The sequence below is a fragment of the Corvus brachyrhynchos genome, unplaced genomic scaffold, assembly GCF_000691975.1.
Source record: "Corvus brachyrhynchos isolate BGI_N302 unplaced genomic scaffold, ASM69197v1 scaffold34, whole genome shotgun sequence".
Taxonomy (NCBI): Eukaryota; Metazoa; Chordata; class Aves; order Passeriformes; family Corvidae; genus Corvus; species Corvus brachyrhynchos.
In genome coordinates, this window is record NW_008238126.1 from 4,870,524 (window position 1) to 4,877,474 (window position 6,951).

Genomic DNA, 6,951 nt, shown 5'->3' on the forward strand with positions numbered 1-6,951 from the left:
TGTTCAGGATTTAGATTGCACCTTTGAAAGCAATTTCCTAAAGAAGCAGCAAATAGTTCCAAATACAAATGTGGTAAATGTTTGTTTAGTTCAATGTGGAAAATGCTCCATATAGAAAGAAAAAAATATATTTTGGCTGATTTTCAGTTAAACACAGTCACCATTGTTCTTGATTCAATACTGGACTATGGCAGGTCCTAGAATTCATCTGTGTACCTTTGATCATAAATGTCAAGGCTCTCTGACTTGGGCAGACAAGGCATTTCTGATTTTCATTGCAAATTTTTCACAGTGAAATTGGGCTGTGTTGTGAGAAAGGGAATCATCATTTTGCATGTTTATTCTTTCCTCAAGAGATTCCATTTTCTGTTAAATAACTGAGATCAGAGAACTGAATGAACGTATGCCAATAGCATTGCAAGCTATTTGAGACCTTGCTGAGGTGTACCGTGAGACGTTTGGCTCAACTGTAACATGAAATACTAAAATGAAATACTGAAAGTGCACCTAGACATTGAGTTCCACTAAATGCAGTCATGTTATTAAGCTTTGATAAGCATGAAATTTAAACTGTGCAATATACTTCGGCAAAAGTTTTTTCCTATCAGCTGGCACCCACAGGATTCTTCCCTGAATTAACTGCCAGCTACTGTGCTGGGGATAGAAGGAGCTACACAAAGATATCGAAGTGTAAAAGCTGGGAGAGCTACTTTGTAGGGAGAACCATATTATAGTTAAGTAAATGGAAGGTGAAGATTTCTGGAATTACGTGGAGCATGTGCTAAAGCATAAATGCTTGAACTTGCCACAGTAGACTTGAATGAAATCCTTTTCATCAATGAAATCCACTTACTGAGAAATAATTTTTATCTTACCTCAAAATTCCTTTATATCCCTCTTTACTGAAGTGTTTAAGTGCTAACATACTTTCAGATTCAATTAGGATAAAATAATATCTGTGCCCTAGGACATGGCTCCATTATAGTTGATACTGGTTCATCTGTCTCTGGAAGTCCCAGTTAATGTAGGCATCTGTGTGCCTGTGTTTGTTTCAAATGCCTGTAATATAAACACTAATTTTCACTCTTTGGCATGGACAAGATGAGACTGTTGCCACTTGCCATTAAAGGGTGCTGCCAGAGCTGTATGAACAATTGCCTCATTTTCTAGCTGAAGGAAAGTATATTTTTTCATAGGATATTGTTTAGAAATGAAATAAAAAGTTTTATTTCAGAAATGGCAGATGAGAAGCTTTTGCTTTCCAGAATTTTTTTCTTGCTAACCTCAGACTGAGAGTGGTTGCACAACCCTAAACCTGAAGCTGCATTTCTATGCAAATAAATGATGAGAAATGTCACCTGGATCAGATGAAGGAGTTAGCCTGGATGGAATTACTGGTGAGGCCAGTTAGATGTAGCTGCTCCCTCTGCCATTAACTTCTCTGGGCTGGTTCCTTCCCCAAGTGTAATGCTCTGCTTTCTGGGTCCCTACGTAAGACATTTAGGAAGATAGAGTGAAGGAGTCTTGCCATGCAGAAGGACTAAGCTTTGCTCATGTGTCATGGAACTTCCTTGTACATAGGTGTTGTAAAATGTAATAGATTTCACTTTTCTCTTCCTTTGCTACCTAAGTGCAGCCTTACCATTGGAATATCCCAGTACATAATCTCCTAGCATGATCTCAGGGTCATTTTTTCCCAAAGGAGAATTTTCTCTTCTAGATGGTATTCACAAAAAGACATTTTGAAATAATGTCTTCAGTGTAAGAAAAAAGAATCTGTTTGTATTATATTAGTCACAAAAAATAGATTAAATAATGTCAAAAATATGTATATTAGGGAATGCAACACAACCAAAAAGCAAATTAATAAAAAAAGATGGCATTCTTCTCCTTTAATGTCTGTGGAAACCTTTGGAAGAGGGGGCAGCATGTTAGGGATTGGGAGCACCAGGTGAGCAGTAGCTAGGATCAGGTTTTCTGGGCCTGAGTGAAGTAGGACTGCATGATACAGAGTTTCTTGCTATTGAGATATATACATTGATAGTAAACAGTAGAGAAGTTAATGATTTTGTAAGCCAGCTTTTGTGTTTGCAACACATAATTTTATGCATAGAAAGAAAGATTTTGAGGTAAAAGAGAGTCAGTGAGTAAGACAGTTTATGAAATCCTTATTTTAATCCTCCCAGGAAGCAAAACAATCATTTATTTCCAACTGGGCATGCAAAGAAAAGACAGAAATGGAGTTTTTCTTTGCTGCTTTGTTTAATTTATCCTTATTAGTGTGCATTTTTTTCTCAACCCTACTCCCTGAAATGATAACCATTCATTTTGCCAATACAGACTCCTCAAACCAAGAATTTACTATGGTCTAATTATAATTTTTCAAGTCTTATTTGTGCATTGTTAAGATCAGCAGGCAATTTGGTTTGACCTATGTTTTCAGTTGGTAGATTTTAAGTCTTCTTTTTTAATATATATATATATGGGGTTTTCCCCTGTTAGCTTTCTGAAAGCCTACTTCAGAGGGGGTTTTACTAATTTTAGTCTTCTAGCATTATGTCAGCATTTTGTCAACATTTCTTGATCTCCTGTTCATGGGACTATTCACACTCCAGTTCATCTCCATCCCAGAAGAGTAAGGGTTACTGCTTTCTTAATTTTCTTTCTTTGCTGTGGTTTCTTATGGAAGGGAGAAAAGAGCTTTTGCTATTCACAGGAGCTTACCTGAAGAGCTCATAGTGCTGGTGGACCCGGGAAGATATCTTTCTAGTAATGTGTGCAGTCTTACTTAACCTCAGTCCCCCTCTGCTCCTCTTTTCAAGGTCATACACATGGCAGTAGAGACTGAACACCCTGCTACTGTTGCTATCACCTTAAAAAATAAATGTAGCCTCTCGAAATTATCCTTTCCAAGATCTCAACAGGCTGGAATTCATACATATATCTAATATATTCAAAATGACAGGCTCCCTCTCGTTCACCTTCCAGCAGCAGCATGCAGCGCAATGCAACATAAGGCACACACAGGCTGCTCCTGAGGCTCCATTGTACCCATCTTGTAGGGTGACTAAGATTTCACTTTTAATCAGGTGTCCTTACTGTAGTAAAAGCAAGTAGAGCCCAAAGGACCATACTGGCTATTACATTGCTGCAAGCTCTGTAGTATTTACTGCAGAATTAGTTAAAAAAACAGAAAAAGAAGGGATATGTCTTCCTTGTCTGTCTGTTCCAAGAATATCTTAGTGAAACAAATCCTTGTGAGCTCCATTTGCCAGTTACCTGCCTTACAGTGCAGAGAATGAGCCCTTGGGTCAAAAGAAGCACCAGCTTGTCATCCTTCATATGGGACAGAGGTTGAGTTTCCCTCTGGACAGGGAGTGGTAGGCTCCTTTCCCAGTACCCTCTGGTGAAAATAACTGATTTTAAGTATACTGAGCTATGAATGTTTTACTAGGTCTTTAATTTACAGTGCAGTGTTGGGGAAAATGAATGGAGCATTTCAAAACCATTTGCTTCATTGCATTATAGTATTTTAATGTGTTTTCAGTGGTAATGTGCAAAAAGGCAAAAAAAAACCCCAAAACAAACTAGCAGCATCCAAACCAGTATTCACTTCTTGGCTCTTCTGAGAGCTATAAACAATTGCCCAGACACCCTGGAGGTGTCAGCCCTTGGAGCATATTTAAGATGCATGATCCAGGAAAGTGTCATTATGCCATCCCAAGTGAATTTTAGCTTTTTTTATACCAAGAAAAAGAAAATAGATTCAAACAGTGTAACGGATTAGCCAGCCCAACACAGAGCACCACAACATCTTCTTATATGCAAAGCAAACTAATCCACTGACCAGATAGCTGAGCAATGGTAAAGCCACACTTACAAGGAGGCTACACACTTCAGAGGGCTCTGGAAGCAAGACTTAGCTAATAGGAAAATGTTGTATCTTCACTTTCAATGGCAGTAAAATTAAAGAAATGTCGCTAGTTTTTAACTCATAAAATGCTAAACTTACAAGCAAACTTGTACCCTTAATGTCTACCTTAGTTTTAGGCAAGACCCTACCCATTTCTGCAGTTGGTTTTCCACATCTGTCTGTAACATGGAGTGATGATGCTAATCTCGTACATAAAACTTACAAAGATTTATACTCAGGTGTTAATGTTTAGGAATCAATTATTTTATGTTCAAATAATTAGTTTTAATGTGTACATGACTCTGGATCTTTCCCCATCGAAAAGGGACAACATTCTGAGGAGAACTTATTAAAACCGAAAAATCTGCTTTCTTAAATGGGAAATTCCAGTGACCCTTTGGACAGCGAGCAATGTAGTCAGACTGCCTGCAAATCCAATTAATTTATTTTTCTTTTTTCCTGAAAGAGTTTTGGGGTAGTAAGACCACTTCTAAGTATTATCCCTCATTTTTTAGGCAGCCATGATTTCCCTTTAAGCACCTGGTGTTATTAAATGTTGAAGATATGGATACATTGATTAGATACAGTCCAGGACAAAACAACAGTATAGGAGAAATAAACACTGCTCTTCTTCTGATTAAGGTCTCTATGTAGGTGCACAAGGTGACTGAATAGCCCTTGCATAAGAAAAGCACCACAGGGAATTAAAACTCTGCTTACTCTGTAAACCGGTTTTATTTTCTATAGGGAGATGACTATCTTTTATCAAATAAATGGCCTAAAATTAAGTATGGCATAAAAATTGGCTTCAGTTACAAATGCCAAAGACAGTAACCACTTACACTGCAAACAAAATATATTTATGTAATAAATTACGAGTAGTTTAAAAGTAATTTGGAGTAAGAGTGGTATTACTCATGTACATTATACAGCACAAATATAATTTTCAGGTCAATCAAAACAGCGAAAAGCTTTTGTGAATTTGGAGACAACAATCAGAACTACATTAAATAGACTTTTTTATAAAAATCAATTCATAAAGTCAATAGGCCTTAATCCCTTAATCCTTCAACATTCTTGTTTCCCCCTAGATGTTCTTGAGTGAGTAATAGTTTGATTTGGGAGATCAAAGGGTTAATTTGCTTTTCAATTGGAGAATGACTCAGAGTTACCCTTTATTGTTAAAAAAAAAAAAAAAAAAGTGGTGTGTGGGTGTAAGGTAGGGAAAAAGAGCCAAGAAAATGGATTCACTAATTGGGGTTTTCACCTGCTGTGAGTCTAATTGAATACAATGCTTTATTTGTAACTCAAGGAGAAAGAAGATTATGCAAAGTATGAGAAATTCAGACTGGTTTTTAAATTCTTATTACTTGGCACTATTGTATGGGAAAGAAGACCAGCATGATAATAGCAGCATCAAGCTTCTGTTAAGGCAGGCCAGGAAGCTCCAGCAACAGTGAAAATTGAAGGAATGTGTATCAGAGAATCAGTGCTAGATACTTCTGAAGGAAAACAAACCACTTTCGCCGTGAAATGCCTGGCCTCTGGCTACCCGTCCCTTTGTATGACATGAGCAGCTGCTCTCTCCTTGTAGTGAACCCTGAGGTTCCTCCCAACTAGGGTGAAAATCATCCTGTTTTAAAGACTTAAGGAGAGCTTTCTCACTTCTTAAAACTTGGCTAAAAATGAGACAATGTGAGACTGCTGATATAACACAATTGACAGCCTTCAGCCAGTTTATTCACATCAAAACTAAGATACGTGATAGAGCAATGTATCCAATACAAGGTCCACTGAATTAAATGGAAAATACACAGTCTAATGAGTTTTAACATGGCGATTTATGTTAACACAAATATTATTCCTCTATTTTCTTTCCATATTGGGGTAGTATTGCAGGTACAAGGTTACTGAAAACTGTGAGTTAGACCTGTTAAAACAACCTAAATCATCTGGAAACTATGAGAATTTAGCATTTAATTCCATTAATTTTTTATATTTACATTTGAGGGCCTGAGGGGTTGAACCTCGAGCATCTCTCACATTAATGTTTCTAGAAAAAAAACCCACATGGGCTTTTCTTGAACTGCTTGTTAAACTTTTCTTAAAATCAGATAACCCAACTACCTGGAGCCTTAGGGGGAGCCCTAAATTTCCTGGAACTTAGGCTTACACCCTCCTACTGACATCCGTGTAACAGGGGTGGGATGAATTTTCCTTGCTTCTAGGTGTGTATCTTCCCAGTGTAAAAACAGGGAGATTCTTTTGTACATTTGAAAGGTAGAGAATGGATTTAGATTTGATATTAGGATGAAATTCTTTTCTGTGAGGGTGGGGAGGCACTGGAACAGGTTGCCCAGAGAAGTTGGAGATGCCCCATCCCTGGAAGTGTTCCAGACTGGATGGTGCCTTGAGCAACCTGGTCTAGTAGCAGGGGAGGTGGAACAAGATAATGTTTAAGGCTCCTTCCAACCAAAACCATTCTATGAATCTGACTTGAAAGAAATTGGTTTGGGGGTAGCTTTACCAGGAAATCACAATATGCAAGGCTTGAAAAAGGGGTTATGGGAAGGACTTGGAGCTCGACAGAGCCTTATTTTAACAAGTAAAGGATGTAGATGGACAACATGCATGAGGGGAGACTGGAGTGCTGATTTGAAGTGCTTGTGACACTAAAAGGAGATGGTTGGCTTTTCCTCGTGTAATTCATATTGCGTAGGAATTAATGCAAAGAAACATTGCAACAGTAACTTGGCATAAGCAGAACTATTTCTTCCGCACTGACAGATCCACGGGAGAAGCTCACCCTTCCTTCCCTGCGGGGCCAAGGCAAGCCCTTAGAAATTAAATTACCTGATTCCACTCATAAATAAACCACTCGGCATTTTAAGCACCAAAATTAAACGCTGAAAAAAAAAAAAAAGTGCAGGTTAAGGCCCATTTCAAATCTGTCTGGATTCGGTGCATATTTTAGCTAAGTTTTCTTCCCAAGCCCGCTGAAGGTGAACTGATTTGCCGCCTCTCAGCACACCCCTCTC

General features: G+C 38.1%; 1 protein-coding gene across 12 annotated transcripts in view; it reads left to right on the forward strand.

Annotated features, from left to right (window-relative positions):
• Window positions 1-6,951, forward strand: part of DMD (dystrophin) — an 896,220-nt gene that overhangs the window by 802,577 nt on the left and 86,692 nt on the right. The gene's annotated exons all lie outside the window — the stretch shown is intronic.